General features: G+C 47.1%; 1 non-coding gene across 1 annotated transcript; it reads left to right on the plus strand.

Moving 5' to 3' along the window:
* The first annotated feature begins 4995 nt into the window (after positions 1-4995).
* Positions 4996-5068, plus strand: trnav-cac (transfer RNA valine (anticodon CAC)). Its single transcript has one exon. It is a non-coding gene; the product is annotated as a tRNA-Val (tRNA).
* Positions 5069-15115: the final 10047 nt, after the last annotated feature.

The following is a 15115-nucleotide window of genomic DNA, read 5'->3' on the forward strand; positions in this document are numbered from 1 at the left end:
AATGGGGGGGAGCGGGGTCCCAATGATCTTCACCGCTGTCCTCACCACTCTCTGCAGTAACATTCAGTCCGAGGCCTTGCAGCTCCCAGACCAGACGGAGATGCAGCTGGTCAGCAGGCTCTCGATGGTCCCTCTGTAGAAAGTGGTCAGGATAGGAGGAGAGAGGGAGGCTCTTCTCATCCGCCGCAGGAAGTGCAGTCGCTGCTGTGCCTTCTTTGCCAGAGAGGAGGCTTGGAGTGACCAGCCGAGGTTGTCTGTGATGTGCACCCCCAAGTACTTGGTTGCGCTCACAACTCACAACACGGCTGTCATTGATGCAGAGTGGAGTGTGGCTGGGCCTGGATCTCCTGAAGTCGACGATGATCTCTTGTTTTGTCAACATTCAGGACCAGGTTGTTCGCCTTGCACCGATCCACAAGGTATTTCACTTCCTCCCTGTAAGCCAGTTCGTTGTTATCCTGAATGAGGCCCACAACTGCTGTATCTGGGGCGGCAGTCATGGGTCATCAGGGTAAACAACAGGGAGCTCAGAACACATCCCTGGGGTGAGCCAGTGTTCAGGGAGATGACACTGGATGTGTTGTTGCCCACTCTGACATACTGGGTTCTATTCGTAAGGAAGTCAAGCAGCCAATTGCACAGGGATGTCTTGAGGCCCAACGGCTCCAACTTGCATACCAGGTTCCTGGGGAATGATTGTAGAGCGGTAGCGGGATCAATGCCTACATTCTCCAAGAAAACCATTTTTGTAGAAGAGATGTTGGGATCGGAATTGAGTCCAGGATATATCCCTCAGCGTCAGACAACACCACAAACCAATGTAACCCCATTTCTATGCCAAATTCAGCCTTAAGTCTCACCCTAAACCCAGTCCTAACTACCTTCTCCAGTCAAGCACCTTATCTTGTTGTGTAGTACTTACCAGAAACTAAAGTCTATCATTTATTGATGGGTTTTTTGCATATTTATGTCGTCAGTCGCTTCAGGATGACAGCAGTTCGTAGATGGTGCTTAATTTTGACCCTAACCGTTCGACCAAGGACCAAGACGAGATTGACCAAGACAATCATATCTCTATAACGCTGCAACAGCAGGGGAATTAGCTCAAATGGTAGAGTGATCACTTGGGTACCATCACAACATGTGTGAGGTAGCGGGATCAATGCCCTCATTCTCCAAAAACTCCTTTGTTTTTTGTGAATAAATGTTCCCAAGTACCGAACACTAATCCAGGCCCTAATCCCGATATCCACACCAAATACAGCCATAGGTATCACCCTAAATCCAGTCCTAACTAGATTCTCCTGTCTAGCACTTTGTCTTGTTTTGTTGTGGGATCAAAGTCCAGTCTCCAAGGAGTTATTTGCCTTTTGAAGAAGAGATGTTGGGATGGAAATTGAGTCCATGATCTATTTCTGTCAGGGAAATCTAATGAAGATCACCAAGACAAGTCTTTTCAGTTTGCAAAGAGAACAAAACGCACGCCAGTCAAGATCGCCTTTTCTGCTCGCGAGGGACAGCAAAGCTCACACTCTCGTGCTTCCTCCTCCGAACTGTCGAAACTTTGCTGTCCCGTTCGCTTTTTATTGAGTCAAGTGGAGAGTAAAACATGTGACAAGGAGAGAAACAGTTAGTGATTACATTGTAGATAAGGTTAGTTAGGTTTAGACAGTTTAGTTTGCTTCCTGTTTCACTTCCCTGCTAGAAGGTGCTGACTATGAGTCTGTAACACACTTCTTCTAACAGGGTGGTGATCAAGTGCTCGTAAATTTTCATAACATGTCTTGACAATACAATGGTGTAGTCCCAAAACATGCGTTGGACCCGTCACTCGTGTTAGTTTCATGACATGATATACTGCTTCATTCTCAGTGGAGTACCTTGTCTTATTGTGTAGTATTCACAAGAAACTCGAGTCTATCATGTATTGATGTTTTGTTTGTATTTCTGTTGTCAGTCGCTTCAGGATGGCAACATGCAACAGCAGGGGAATTAGCTCAAATGGTAGAGCGCTCGCTCAGCAAAAACTCCTTTTGTTTTTTGTGATTAATTGTTCCCAAGTACCAAACACTAGTCCGGGCCCCAATCCTGATGTCTACACCAAATATAGCCATAGGTATCACCCTAAACCCAATCCTAACTGCATTCTCCTGTCTAGCACCTTGTCTTGTCTTGTCTTGTCATGGGATCAATGCCCGCAGTCTCCAAGGAGTTATTTGCCTTTTGCAGAAGAGATCTTGGGATCAGAAATGAGTCTAGCATCTATCCCTGAGCATCCGACAAATACCCCAAACCTATTCCTGGCTGTGTTCTCTAGACTAGTCTCTTATCATGGAATAGTGAAGAAATCCATTCCGTGATTACATGTTCCCAAGTACCAAACACTAATCTGAGCCCCAATCTCGATTCCTATGCCAAATACAGCCTTTGGTCTAACCCTAAACCCAGTCCTAACTGCCTTCTCTAGTCGAGCACCTTATCTTGTTGTGTAGTACTTACCAGCAACTCAAGTCTATCATTTATTGACCCGTTTCTGTCATCAGTTGCTTCAGAATGACAGCAGTTCGCAGATAGCTCTTACAGATGACCCTAACCGTTCGACCGTGGACCAAGACAAATCCTATCTCCACTCAAAACCTGTCCAAATGTCAGTTCCCTCACCGGGAATCAATCCCGGGCCACGGTGAGAGCATCACGTCCTAGTGACTAGACCACCAGACTGCGTTATGGCTGCACTCAAAAAGACAGTGACAGTGTTTGACATACTCCAGCAAAGGAACCAAAATAGTTCTGAGACTGGACCTTCTCCTGTTATAAAACTTTTTTTTTAAACAGTGATAGTTGCATGATAGCCTGATAGTTGTTAGCATTTTAGTATTTTATCTAATTTAAAAAGCGGCCCGGGTCCGATTCCCGGCAATACTTTTGCAGTAGATCTTGCAAAGCACCCCCTGCTTTGTACACTTTGTAACGATCGCGCCCTCTTATAGAGGTAACGAGGCTACAACGCAAACAAGAAGGTTGCGGGGGGAGCGGATATCAGATGTAAGAAAAAGGAAACACTGTCGAAAATGCTTGTTTGCCTCCACAACAGCAGTTTAATGACTCCAAACCAACCCGCATATCATCCCCTCCCAACCTAACTAACTAACTAAACTTCCCACCTGCCAACAAAGACAACCATGAAACACCAACGTAATTCTGAACATTTGCCCCCCCACTCTGAAAGTGTCCCAAAGTTCCCCTAAGAGTCAAAGTTAGTCCTCATGACAGAGGTGAAAGCCACAGTTCCACTCATGAACGTGCATCCACCTGTCAGTCCACCTGGCATTAATCCCTGGGTCCAGAACCTTGCGCAAAGTCCAAAAGCTCTTAGCACGAGAGAAGGGAATAGGAAATCCTAGCAGATGGTCGCTTGACAGATTGGTCCTTGTGGCTCGAATGCCGGCTCTCAGGATCCCGTCGGCGTGTGACAGCTGAGTCTTGTAATATAGTGACGTGCACTACCTCTGCTGATGGACTTCTGTGGCCATTACAAGACAAGGTGCTAGACAGGAGAATGTGGTTAGGACTGGGTGTAGGGTGATACCTATGGCTTTATTTGGCGTAGATATCGGGATTGGGGCCCGGATTAGTGTTTGGTGCTTGGTAACATTTAATCACGGACTGGGTTTCTTCACTATTACATCAATCAGAATCAGAAATCAGAGTCAGTAAATTGTTTATTGCTAGGTATGATGAAAGACATACTAGGACTTTGTTTTGGTGAAGTAGGTAAAGGCACTTCTATTAAAAATGAAAATACAAAATATACAGTTTCAATATAATAACACAGTCTGTTTTTTTGTTTGTTGTTCCGGAAGCACAGTCAGATTATTATTCCAAACGAGTCCAAACTGAGCGTTAATGTAACACAGTGTATGTCGATGAGGCAGAGGTGGGGTGTGAGGAGTGTCAGGGGGGGTTCCGGGCCTTGTTGATAAGGCTGACAGCAGACGGGGAAAAAACTGTTCTTGTGGCGTGAGGTTTTAGTCCTGATGGACCGCAGCCAGAGGGGAGCGTCTCGAGGAGTCTGTGTCTGGGGTGAGAGGGATTGGCCACAATCTTTTCTGCATGCCTCAGGGTCCTGGAGGCGTACAGATTCTGGAGAGACCACCTTCTCTGCAGACTGAATGACACGCTGCAGCCTGCCCTTGTCCTTAGCAGTGACAGCAGCGTACCAGATGGTGATGGAGGAGGTGAGGATAGACTCAATGATGGATGTGTAGAAGTGCACCATCATTGTCTTTGGCAGGCTGAATTTCTTCAGTTGCTGTAGGAAGTACAACCTCTGCTGTGTCTTCTTGATGAGGGAGCTGATGTTCGGCTCCCACTGAAGGTCCTGAGAGATGATGGTACCCAGGAAGCGGAAGGACTCCACAGGAGAGGCTGAGTTTTTCCTGTTGTCCACAACCATCTCATCTCCACTGTTTTTAGAGCGTTGAGCTCCAGGTTGTTCAGATTGCACCCAGTCGCCAGATGGTCAACCTCCCACCTGTAGGCGGACTCATCACCTACAGTACGTAGGCTACAACTACAGTACGTGTGCCAGTACGTGGCACAGACACAACTTCACCCTGGCTGAAAAAGCAGAACCCTGCCGTCACAGCTGAAATAACTCACTTGGGAGGGCGTTCTGAAGTTCTAAAGGGCCCTGGTTCAAGCCTGGGTTTCAGCACTATCCCTGTTTAGATTGAAACTTGGCAAATAGTTTGAAAAGGCTTATTGGCTGGCTGAAAGGACCTTAACTTCATTCTTCAAAAGGCCACCCATCCACACAACGTTAGAGGAGGTTACAAGCCAAACCATTGACTCCAAGGGCACAAGTTGAGTCCACCGAGACATCAAGGTGAGCCCGAAGGGTGATCTGCCCCCACTTTGGACGCATCGTCGCGTTTCATTGTTTTACAACTGCTTTGTGGCTTCGCCAGTCCCCTTAAAAGCCCTTTCCTTCAGGTTTCCATAGTGTAGTGGTTATCACGTTTGCCTCACATGCAAAAGGTCCCCAGTTCCAAACTGGGTTGAAACATGGCCTTTCGATTCATTCTTTTACAAAAAAATCGAGGTAACAAATGGGAACAAAGATATGTGCTTTATCTCTGAAGGTGTGTACATGAGCATCTGTCCCCAGTTTGGACACACAATCCATATTTCTCGGATGACTGATCAGGTGAGTAAATTGGCTAAAATACCAAAATGCAAACAACTATCATGCTATCACCTAGCAAGAAAGCCTTGGGTGCCAAAAGTGTTAAGGCAGTCCCATAGAGGCCCCACATCATGCCATGTGTGTATTTGACATGAGTAAATTAGCTAAAATGTTAACATGCTAACATGCTATTGGTCATCATGCTAGCACCTAGCAAGACAACCTCAAGTCGCAAAAGTGTTAAGGCATAGCGTCCCCACATAATGCCATGTGTTGTTTTCCAATTGCATGCAGCACTTGCCTTGTCATGGAGAGTTGGAGAAAAAAGACATGACTTTAAAATGGGAGTCAATGGGAGAAATTTTGGGCTCTTGTTGCTGAGGGCCCAGAAGGCAATCCGTACATCTCTCAGACATAAGAGCGACATTTTTGGAAAGGGGATGAAAATTCCTAAGTTTTCACCAAAATAAATCAAGCTAGTTAAAACGGTGTGGCCAGGAAGAGGCCTTGTTTGAAAAAAAGTTATTTTTTCGCTTCCCGTGCTCTAGCTTCAGAGTGCGAGAAGAGGGCCCTGCGCACATCTCCTTCTGACGAAAATAGAGCCAAAACTAACATCAAACGATAAAACTAATTAGCCACAGAGAGAGTTGAGATGTGTCATAGCGCCAACCTCCTCACACTCTTACATGACCTAAAATGGTAAGGATCATGGTATAACGGACAACTTGCCTCCCAGCAGTGATGTGAAATACCCCAGCTGTGATGTGCGATAAGCATCCCCCTTAACAGGAAATGCCCTGTCTGAGTGTCTCTTATGTGTGTGTGTCCCTACCAATACATCATACTAAACTTGGGTGAAGGTTCAACTAACTTGTGTGTCTGAAATGTAGTTCCTCATAATAGCTGCACATTTAGCAAGCCCAGCAGAAGCATAAAAGAAGTTATGTTTCCCTCCAGTGAACATAGCCATCTTTCAATAACCATGGTGTAACCCAGCACATTAATTCCAATACACTTAAATATCATATGTCTACATCGTATCCCAATGATATTTCATATGTACATTCTCTATATTTTCTATAGTATGTTTATTGTGTTTATTCATTATAAAACCGGTTACTATGGTGAGACCTCACGCCGTTCCCACGTGACGTCAGTGGTATAAAAAGCACAAGATTTGAGTAAGAGTTAGATTGCTACTTCCGGGTTTGCGAGCGTCCATGTCGACCTCTGTTATGCCCAACAGACCCAAAATTACCGCGGGTGTGGGGGACTTGGTTGCATATACTGCTCAGACAGTATTTGTGTGGATGGTGTGAGCGAGCCAGTCGGCCTTGCCGTCGGCTGCTCGCGTTCATTCATATCATGTGTACATGTTCAGTCATGCTTACGTAGAGTATTAACCATTGCTATGCCGAGCAACAAGGGGTGTGTAATTTGTATTTAGCTGCAGTAAGGATTTTGAATGTCGGCTAAGCGCCAAAAGTGTATCATATTACATCTATAGAGTAGTCTTGTTTTGTTAAATGATATATTGTGGCTGTTGCAGGAAAGACTCAATGTTCGGTCTCATGCAGAGCTTTATTTCTCAACAAAAAAACACATTATCACAAAGATGGAACATCTCTTATATAGCGCTAACATTTACACGCCAAAAGAACAGGGATCAAACCACGTCCCCAACCCGCCTGCCGACTGGGTGACAGACCTACCCCCCTCCACAATATGAAGAAATATTTATGCTGTGGTATAATGCTGTTTCATTACAAAATGGTGATTGATTGCTTGGTCGTGTTAATGTAGGCCAGGTGGCCCAGCTCATGCACATCCCGGGTTAAGTGGAAGTCCTGTTGAAGTGCTGCTAGGCCACAAGCCACGCCAAGGTGGAAAGGAGGGCTCTGGTGGTGCGGTAGGAGCAACTGCCACACATTCAATGCCATCTCTCATACAAAATTATAATACATTCACTGTTTTGCATTCAGATACAGTCTTCTGAGTCTTGGAGTAGGTGGTGAGTTGTGGGCCCCTTCCCCGAAATGTTAAACCCCAATCTTTATTCTCTTGCTATTGTTGTCTGTTTTCTTAAATCTGCAAATGTCCAAATACACAAGGGTTTTGCATTTGTAGAGAGCATTGTAGTACATATGACATGTATACTACATATGACATCAGAAATGATGGGTATTTCTTCAACAAAACAAGACCTCTGATTCAAAACATTTATTTGAAATGTTGTAGAGAAAAATAACAGCAAAGGAATCACTGAAACACAGGCAAGGCAATGCTGGGATTTCAACCCAGGATCTCCTGTTTACTAGACAGGCACTTTGACTAACACAGCGTCAGTGAAAGGGTGTTCAGTGTTAGGCGAACCACTGCATGAAGGAAACGACACAAGTGGCCAGGCTTTCAACAGGACTGGTGAAATCATGGCAGTCTAAGCGGACAGAACCAACGATTATTCTCAAAGAATGAAGTTAAGGTCCTTTGCTGCAGCCAATAAACCTTTTCAAACTATTTACCAAGTCAAGATGTAAACAGCAATTGTGCTAAAACCTGGGATTGAACCTTTAGATCTTCAGTCTAACACTCTCCCAACTGAGCAATTGCAGCTGCAAAGATACGGCTCTGCTTTTTCAGTCTGGGCTAAAAGTGGGGGTAGGGTGAAGCTGTGTCTGTGCCACGTACTACGTTGCTCTGTACCTGGTCCAGTGTGTTCTCATCTTTGGTTTTGGCACGAAGAACCTTGAGCAGGGTTGAGGTTGCAACAACCAATCGGGTAAAACAAACCCTTCTCACTCGAACAAGACCTCTAATAATTTTCTTCTTGACGTGCTCAGCTGTGTTGTACAATTTGACAGTCCTTTGCTGCCAAATCATTCCAGTCGTGGATAATGGACCTGACCAGGAAAATGCCAGCTGTGGGATTTCAACCAGTGCCTCCTGAGCGAAAGGAGCCTTAATCTGGCGCTTTAGACCACCCATCCACCCATCCACCCATCCATCCATCCATTTTCCTGTCGTTATCTGGGTCCAGGTCGCGGGGGCAGCAGTCTCAGTAGGGAAGCACAGACTTCCCGGTCCCCGGCCACCTCCTCCAGCTCAACCGGGAGGACACCAAGGGGTTCCCAGGCCAGCTGTGAGACATAATCCCTCCAGCGTGTACTAGGTCTGCCCTGGGGTCTTTTCCTGGCTGGGCATGTCTGGAACACCTCACCAGGGAGGCGTCCGGGAGGCATCCAGACTAGATGTCTCTTTTGGAGAGAAAAAAAAAAGCAAAGGAGTCACTGTACGACAGGCAAGACACTGCTGGGATTTGAATCCAGGATCTCCTGTTTACTAGACAGGCACTTTGACCAACTAATCCACAGCGCCGGTGAAGGAGTGTCTTCAGTGTTAGGAGAAACCACTGCATGACGGAAACCACACGAGTGGCCAGGCTTTCAACAGGATGAACTGCCGTTGAATGTAATGTTGTAGATATTTATTTATTTGTGTGCGTCGCCAATGTAGTATCTGCTCCCTGAAGAGAAAAAGAGAAAAAAAGAGTGATGTATAGGGAGCATTATTTTTTGTTTTGCGGTCTGTCCCTCTGCCGCTGTTGAGTTATCCAGGGGCTGTTGGACATACTGCAAAAAGAGAGCTCAGCCCCCCCCCCCCCCCCCCCCCCCCCGCTTATACAGGCCGAATGTGATTGCCCTTTGACAGGTGATTCATCAAAACAGGTCGGCCCCTAAGTCCTCGGATTGGTTGACTGCACCCATCGGGGACATATATATATGTGTGTAGGGCAGAGATGTGATTTAATATGCCTGATGAAGGTCAAACGGACCGAAACGTTACCTGAACAAACTGAGGAATGAGAGTGACACAGTGTGCGGGAACCTTCTTTTTAACACAGGACTGGTGAAATCATGCCAGTCTCAGCGGACAAAACCGATGATTCTCCTCCTTGGTCTTAGCTGTGTCAAAGATGAGGATATTGTTTGCACCCAATGAAACCACAGCGGCCACCTCCTTCTTATGAGCCCCTTAGTGCAGGCCAGTGATGCACCCTATCTGTCATCCGGGAAATAGGGATTGTGTGTCCAAACTGGGGACAGATACTCGTGTACACACCTTCAGAGATCAATCACATATCCTTGTTCCCATTTGTCTTGATTTTTTTGTAAAAAAAGAAATGAAAAGCCATGTTTCCATTGTGTGAATGCCTTTTAAAAAGTGGGCTCTGGAGGGTCAGGATGGCCGAGCGGTCGAAGGCGCTGTATTCAGGTTGCAGTCTCTGCCCACAGAACAACTGCCTGACTGTTTTGACATGTGTATTCTGCGCTTCATGAGGTGCTCGGAGTTGCAGACATCCTTGGTCTTAATACCTTCAAGACCCTTTGTCCAGGCAGCTAGTCGGCACCCTCGCAGGTTTCATGGTGTAATGGTTCGCACTCTGGACTTTGAATCCAATGATCTAAGTTCAAGTCTTGGTGGAACCAACTTGCCCTGCAGTAGTCAAGTGTTTGGGCTGTGTCTTCCTTTACCAGTTAGTGTATGATTACTTATTTACTTGTTGATTTGAGTTCAAATACAAATAAGTGGTAACCGTGGATCAGGATAAGTTCCCCAAATGATGCAAATTTCTGTGACAGCTGATGTCAAGGATCAGCTGGCAACATGTGCACGTGAGGAAGACACTTGGTTTATGTGCGGGGCAACACAAGTCTTTCCAGTTCCAGTTAAAATTCAGGCACCTCACATAGTTTCCATAAAGTACCAAGGGATTGTCCTGTTGCCCTTGTATTTTGAGGGCAAAAAGGAGGTGTTTACAAGTGGACCTCAGACTGAAGTCTCCAGCTACCACAAAAACGGTCATGGGCACGAGCCTCTGTTTTGAATTTCCCTTTGGCCAATCGGCACCACAACAACTCTCAGAATTGTAGTTCACTCGATTAGATTAGATATCCCTTAATTCGTCCCTCAGTGAGGAAATTTACATTGCACAGCAGCGAAGGGGACAGAACTAGTTAAACAGTAAAAAATAAACAATCTAAGAATAAACAACATAAACAGCCTAAAGTAATAACAGTTGAACAATTTTGTCACGCGGAAGACCGTTGTTTGATTTCCCGATGGGGAGTTCCTGTTTTGTATGTCACAATGTCACGTTGAACCTTGAGCAGGGGTGCGGTTGCAAAAACCAATTGAACAAGACGTATTGTCTTTGTTCCTTTAGAAAATCCTAATTTTAACGCTGCATTTATGACAGACGGAACAACCATCAGGAGGTAGACTGGGGTTCGACTGGCTGACTTGGAATTGTTTTTATGTGTTCCACATAAAATCCAGCACTCAGCATGTTCAACTTTGATATCTGCCCACAGAACAAGTTCAAGTCTTGGTAGAACCGACTTGCCCTGCAGCAATCAAGTGTTTGGGCTGTGTCTTCCTTTAACAGTAAGAGTATGATTACTAACGTACTTGTAGATTTGAGTTCAAATACAAACCAGTGGTCAGCGATTCAACTCAACTTGTGCCCTTGGAGTCAATGGTTTGGCTTGTAAGCTCCGCCAACGTTTAGCTGGCCTTTTGAAGAATGAAGTTAAGGTCCTTTGAGCCAGCCAATAAGCCTTTTCAAACTATTTGCCAAGTCCCGATGTAAAGAGATTGTGCTGAAACCCGGGATTGATCGAGGGACCTTCAGATCATCAGTCGTACGCTCTCCCACCTGAGCTATTTCAGCTGCAAAAGTGTCCCCATGAGTGAGATCCAGCCCCATCCCAACACACAGCCCAGTCCACACATCCCAGCATGTTTTTGGAATGTGGGAAGAAACCGGAGTACCCGGAGAAAACCCACGCATGCACGGGGAGAACATGCAAACTCCACACAGAGATGGCTGAGGGTGGGATTGAACTCAGGTCTCCTCGCTGTGAGGTCTGCGCGCTAACCACTTGACCGCCCTGCCGCTGGACAAGTGCCTGAGGTCTATATTTTCTGGCCTACATGAAGGGGCTTCCAGGTACGGGGTGGCCACTGTGGTGTCATGTGGTTGTGCAAACAACAAGCTCATCCTCAACACAGAGAAGACCAAGGAGGAATAATTCTCACTTCTGGCTGCTCAGACTGGCATTATTTCACCAATCCTGTTAAAAGCTCAGCACTTCATATGATTTCCATAGTGTAGTGGTTATCATGTGCCCCTAACCCGTGAAAGGTCCCCAGTTCAAAACTGGGTGGAAGCAAGGTCTCTACTTCCCTTTCGTACCTCTACTATAGCAGAGAACGGTTTCAATCGATCGGTCTAACGCGCCATAGTAAGGCTTTTGCTGAGGAGGCACTGGTAGAAATCCCACAGCTGGCATTTTCCTGGTCAGGTCCATTATCCACGACTGGAATGATTTAGCAGCAAAGGGCTGTCGTGTACAACACAGCTGAGCATTTCGAGAAGAAGATTAGGAGAGGTCTTGTTCTCGTGAGAAGGGTTTGCTTTACCCTACTGGTTGTTGCAATCGTAATCCTGCTCAAGGTTCAACGTGACATTGTGACATACAAAACTGGAACTCCTCGTCGAAAAATCAAACAGCAGTCTTCCGTGTGACAAAATTGTTAAACTGTAATTACTTTAGGCTGTTTACATTGTTTATTCTTAACTAGTTCTGTCCCCTTTGCTGCTGTGCAATGTAAATTTCCCCACTGAGGGACGAATAAAGGTTCATTCAAAAGGTTAAAGGTTTATCGAATCTAATCTAATGAACTACAATTCTGAGAGTTGTTGTGGGGTCGATTGGCCAAAGGGGAATTCAAAACAGAGGCTTGTGGCCCATGACAGTTTTTATGGTAGCTGGAGACTTCAACCAGTGAAATCCATCCATTTTCTGTACCGCTTATCCTCATCAACGGACTGTGTTCCCCACCCGTTACCAGCATTGGGACATTCCAAACCAAGATGAGAACACCCTGGACCAGGTACACAGCAACATACGTGGCACAGACACAGCTTCACCCTACCCCCACATTTGGCCCAGACTGAAGTAGGATTAAGAATCCTACTTCTTGCCAAAACCTACCCTTTGAAGTAGAAGAAGCCTACCCTATGGGAGAAGATAAGATATGCCTTTATTCGTCCCTCAGTGGGGAAAAGTTCCCGCAAGTTCTGTAACAGCAGAGGGAGTACCTCAGTATGTTTACAGACCATAGACTCCTCCTGAATTTTAGATACATAGCCTTATCCATACCAAAACCACACAACAACCTTGACCAAATCCTGACTGACATAATTGACTTGGTACATAATCACCGCCTCAACGGAACTGAGTTAGCCCGACTGTTGACATTGACCACAGGCTCCAAGTATGGTGCTTTTAGTACGGCCATTTAGCTAATTCTGCCAAAGGGGAATTCAGAACACGCTCGTGGCCCATTACCATTTGTATGGTACCTGGCGACTTCAACCAGTGAACTCCATCCATTTTGGACTGTATTCCCCACCCTTTACCAGCATGGGGACATTCCAACCCAAGATGAGAACACACTGGACCAGGTACACAGCAACATAGTACGTGGCACAGACACAGCTTCACCCTACCCCCACTTTTAACCCAGACTGAAAAAGCAGAGAAACCCATTTGCAGCTGAAATTGCTCAGTTGGGAGAGCGTTGGATTGAATATCTAAAGGTCTCTGGTTCAATCCCAGTTTTCAGCACAATCGCTGTTTACATTGTGAGTTGGCAAATAGTTTGTAAAGGGGTGACTTTGTTCTCTTGATTTCATCAACATCGATCACGACAACACAGCCAGACAATTACATATTAAGACCAGACAAGTGCAGTTGGGAGGTGACATACAGAATCCTGATGTATCATGTTACATGTTACAATCAGACACAAACAGGATGTAGGACCCGACCTTGAGTTCGCGCAAATGTTCGCAGCATTAGGTCTGCAAAGTGTTCAGCTGATGCACATTTACTGGAAAGGAAAATGGGCTTTTGTCACGGTAGCCGTGCCGACACAAGCTAAAATGTTTCTCCCGCCAGGACAACACCCACATGAAATTCAAGCTTTGCTCGCAGACGAATAAGAACCAGCTGGAATGAGCAATCTGCACCTCCAAGTCTGAGTTTATGGTTCTTGCCCAGAAAAGCATAGCTCTTTGTTGTGGTTGCAGCAACCTGATTCAGGGTCATGGCAGGTGTGTGTTGCTTTTGTAATTGTATTGTCTGAAAAGACAAGATTGTCTGTCCACTTGAAGTGTGATGCTATAAAAATACACTCTGGGCTGTAGTTTCATGCATGGACGCTGGGGGGCAGTCATGTTCAGCTTGCGGTCTTGGAGCGGGCGTTTTGGGACCAAAGAAGAAGAACGAGAGGGGAAAAGGGAGAAGTTCGGTTGCCGTGCGCCGAGTTAGTTAGTTAAGTCTGCAACAGGCCAGTAAGTTGTTTTTCATGCTGCCTTGGAAATAAAAACCATGCAACGATAGAGCCATCCTGACTGTCGTCATTCTACGACGTTACACTGGTGTCAGAAGTGACTTCGAACGTGAGCCTACTGTCCTGTTGTGTCCGAGTCTTCGGCGGCGTCGAGTATGAGCCACCGAGGGGAGCCGCGTGTGAAGGAGGAGGTGGAGAGCGACAGCGAGGTGGGCGCTGCCAGTTGGGAAGGGAGGGAGCGCCGAGAGATGGTGAGAGCTTGTCGGGAGGCGTGGAGGGAAGCTGTCGGCATGTCGGCCGGAGAGGGGCGATCACCGGCGGCCAAGAACGGCGGCCTTGCAGCGTGCACAGAGAACAAGGAGGTGGACGGCGCACCACGTGCAGTTGCGGCCATGTGTCTGAAAACGCCCAAATATTCTGGGAAAGCTGACTGGGAGGCTTTTCACGCCCAATTTGAGCTGATTGAAAATGCACAGCAGTGGTCCAATAAGGACAAAGCTTTACAGTTGGCAGTGTGTCTCACGGAGGACGCCTTATCTTGCCTTTTGCTCCTTGACCCAGAGAGTCGCCATGATTATGAAGCTCTAGTGGGGGCGCTAAAGAGGCGTTTTGGACAGTGCGCACAACCGGGGCTCCTGAGAAATGAACTGAGCTACAGGTGTCTCACTGCTGGAGAACCGCTGCGAACTCTGGCTTATGCCATTGAGAGTCTGTCAAGGCGGGCATATTCCCACATGTCGCCAGAGGTACAAAGTGAGCTGGCACGCGACCAATTTGTCAGAGCTCTTCAGCCCCCAGAACTAAGAGCTCAAGTTCATCTGTTACACCCCCGCACCCTGCAAGAAGCCCTAGAATCGGCTGTGGAGAGAGAAATGGTGGAGGGCTCCAGCGTGGCAGAGGGGAGGGTCCTGCCGCCCACAGCGAGGTCAGCAGCAGGGAGTCAAGAGGCTGACTATAAACCCCCTTGGGTGGCCGAAATCACAGAACTGATCAGGTCCGTGTCGCTACAGTCGCCACAACGCCCACGCCCTGGAGTGAGGGTATGCTGGGGGTGTGGCCAGCTCTGGTCACTTGATCAGAGAATGCCCTCGCTCGCCCCAGTCGTCGGGAAACGACCACGGGCCCGCATAGTGGGGGATGTGCGGACCCAAGAGGCTAACACCCCACAAGCTGCTGCGTCTACCACCTCCAGGGGGTCCCAAGTGAGCATGGGCGTAGAGGCGATTGGAGCTGTGGGGTGCACGTCGGACAGAGGCTCAAGCTACGTGATGATCCAAGTGGAGGGCGTGTTCTGTCCGGCCCTCATAGACACGGGGGCAACGGTGACGCTGATAAGGTCTGACGTGTGGCCGAAGAACGCCCATCTTGAAATGACAGCGGTAGCTCTGCGCTCAGTCACAGGAGAGTGGTCCCCTCTCCAAGGAAAAGGATGACTGGCACTGTCGGTGGGGGGCATGTCACTCCAGCACCCGGTATGGAAAGCAGCCATACAAGACCCGTGCATCC

This window comes from Doryrhamphus excisus, linkage group LG23 (genome assembly GCF_037039965.1).
Source record: "Doryrhamphus excisus strain RoL-2023G ecotype Guam linkage group LG23, RoL_Dexc_Guam_v1.1, whole genome shotgun sequence".
Classification (NCBI taxonomy): domain Eukaryota; kingdom Metazoa; phylum Chordata; class Actinopteri; order Syngnathiformes; family Syngnathidae; genus Doryrhamphus; species Doryrhamphus excisus.